Here is a 3,149-nt window from a genome sequence, read left to right as displayed (position 1 = left end):
CATTAGGGAATTTGGGGGAAAGCATCCTGAGCCCCCTCACCGCGTGCTCGCCACATTGCAGGTCGGCTGTGGGATTGCTGCAGCCGCTCAGCAGTGCCCCTGCTGGCCTCTGCCTCCTGTCCTGCAGCCCCAGGGAGCCCCCTCCTACCTCCTGCGAGGCGGCCAACAGCTTCGTTCTCAACCCCGCTGCCCCGTGCTGGCATCGGTGCTGCGACCAGGGACTCCGCTGCCGTGAGGACCTGCGCCAGCTAGCTGTATTCTGTTTCAGGTCAACTGTCCCAGATGCCAGCCAGATCACCCCGCATCAGCATTAGGGCATTTTTTTTCCAGGCTTTTACTTCACTGAAATATAATTACTGATTGAAAAAAAAAATTATCAGCAGCTTTAATAGCACCTGACACACGGTAAGACATTCACTGTATTTGTTCTGAACCACTGATGTCAAACCGTTAGACGGTCAAATGTGAGATAAGCTTCGTTTCCCTGAGCCCTGGCCAAAGGATGGCTGGCCGCTAGAAGCATGGGGCCTAAGTGTCATCGTACCCAAATATTGGCCGCATGGCCTTAAAGGTACTACTGATGTTGCAAGCCAAAATCAATGAAGTATAAGAGAAAGAGCACAGAGTCGCATCAATTCATTGAGAGAATGCTGACCGTGGGGTCAGGTGGAGGTGGCTGAGCCATTGTAGCCTATCCTGGAGCACAGCTGTAAACAGAGCAGCAAAACAGGGCCGTCCGGCAGCCCAGCAGCTTCTGGGCTTTCCTCGGCTGCTGCAGCAGCAGAAGGGAGAGTCTCATTCACGGGGTCGGGACAGAAGGATGGCGCACAGGTCCTACAACACTCGCAGCCACAGCACCGCACCCCACAAAGAAAAAGGACACACAGACAATTCTGGGCCTTGGGATGCCGGGGTGGAGGATACTACCAGGTAGCTGAAATCATGTGTTAAAACCATCTTTTTCTAAGGGCTAATGAGTCTGAACGTGTTAAATATATTTCCCTTCCCGACTTCCAATAATGTTCCACATGCTTCTTTACGGCCCCTGCGAGAGCCTACCGAGCCTGGTTACGTTGCCGCTGCTTGTGATTTGCTAGGCAGATTTCCGTGGGCTGGAAAGCACGCTGATCTAAGCTATGCCATTTTACAACTAAGTTTCCAAATTAACATTTATTGTCCTGAGAACTCGTATTTATTCATTTGTCACAGTAAAGAGATGTTAGAGAAGGCAAATACCTTGCTCACAGCCGGTAAATGGCACAGGAACGGTGAGATGGATCCTGTCCTGTGTTACAGCCCGTGGTCCCACAAAGTCAGTGACAGTGAGAGCCGTTCTCACCCGGAGGGGCAGAACCCGTGCTCAGACCCGCTCCCCTGCTGGACGCTGCTTCAGTCTACAGGACGCCTCTGTGACACAGTGCTGTTTTTTTTTTTTCTTGAACATCTGATCTCCAGAACTTATTTATTAAATCTATGTACATGTTAACCAACAACCTCACCACTTCCCCAGCCCCCGGCCACTGCCATTTTCCTCCCTGCCGCTGTGAGTTGGGCTCCAGCAGTGCCCGCAGTATCCGCGGTGGGTGGGCAGGTTCCAAGTCCGCCAGCGGGTGCCTGAAACCGTGGGTAATACCCAACCCCGGATGCTCCATGCCTCTTTCCTGTACACACCCATGTCTGACAAAGTTTACTTTATCAATTACAGCAACTGATAATACACATAGAACAGTTACAATGATATGCTGTAATAAGTTACGCAAATGACTTTGGGGCTCCTTGGTAAAACGAGGGGACCTGCACACAAGCACTGCGACACTGTGACAGCCGATTTGGTCACTGGGACCACTACTGAGTGGCTGACGGACGGGGGGCATGGAAGGCGGGAGATCTCGTGCTACTCAGAACAGCCCTCGATATAAAACTTGTTCACCATTTCTGGAATTTTTCATTTACTACTTTCAGACCACCGTTGACGGCAGGTAACTGAAACCTCGGAAAGGAAAACCGTGGATAAGTGGGGGAGTAGTGCAATTTCAATGTCACACACAGTGAGATCATGCATTATTTGTTGTGTGTCTGACTCATGTCCCACGGCAGAACGCCCTCAAGGGTCGTTTCTGTCGTCCTAAATAGCAGCCTGTCCTTTCTAAGGCTGGATAATGTTACGTTGTATGTATACAGGGTACAGCAAAAGGATGTCTACGGGTCTATGAAAAATAAAATTACTAATAAAGAATAAACTCCATTTTGCATGCTCACAACTGTGAACCTACTTTTGCCCCACTCTATAAACCACATTATCTGTACACTGATAAACATTTAGGTTGTTTCTGGGTCTTGGCTATTGTGAATAATGCTACAATAAACAAGGGAAGGTAAATCAGACCTCTTCGAGATTTAGAATTCAATTACTTTAGATATAAACACAGATGAAATTATGGGAATGCTATATAGAGAAAACCCTAAAGAATTCACAAAAATATAATAATAAGTAATAATAATAAAAAGACTATTAGAACTACTACATGAATCCAGTAAAGTAACAGGATACAAAATTAATTCACAAATTGTTTGCATTTGTATAGACCAAAAAACTATCAAAAAGAGAAATTAAGATGACAATCCCATTTGCAATTGCATCAAAAAATAAATAAAATACTTAGGAATAAATTTAACAAAGGAGGTAAAAGACCTGTACTCAGAAAACTATAAAACACTGGAAAAAAAGAAATTGAAGAAGATACAAATAAATGGAAGCATATACTGTAACTTATGGATAGAAAGAACATTGTTAAAATGTCCATATTAGAACAAATAATCCTGAAACTTACATGAAACCACAAAAGACCCCAAGTACCAAGAGTAATCTTGAAAAAGAAGAATAAAGTTGAAGGCATCACGCCACCTGATATCAAAGCATGCTACAAGGCTAGAGTAATCAAAACAGTATGGCGCTGGCATAGAAACGGACACACAGATCTAGGGAACAGAAGAGAGAACGCAGGAAAAACCCACACCTGTGTGGTCAGTTGGTCTCTGACAAAGGAAACAAGAACAGGCAACAGGGTGAAGACCGTCTCTGTTCCATAAACGGTGCTGGGCAAACGACGGCCACACGCAGAAGGAGGAAACTGGGTCATTTTCTCACA

Source organism: Phyllostomus discolor, chromosome 10 (genome assembly GCF_004126475.2).
Source record: "Phyllostomus discolor isolate MPI-MPIP mPhyDis1 chromosome 10, mPhyDis1.pri.v3, whole genome shotgun sequence".
NCBI lineage: Eukaryota > Metazoa > Chordata > Mammalia > Chiroptera > Phyllostomidae > Phyllostomus > Phyllostomus discolor.
The sequence above is the reverse complement of the archived record's forward strand: the minus strand, read 5'-3'. Positions refer to the sequence as shown.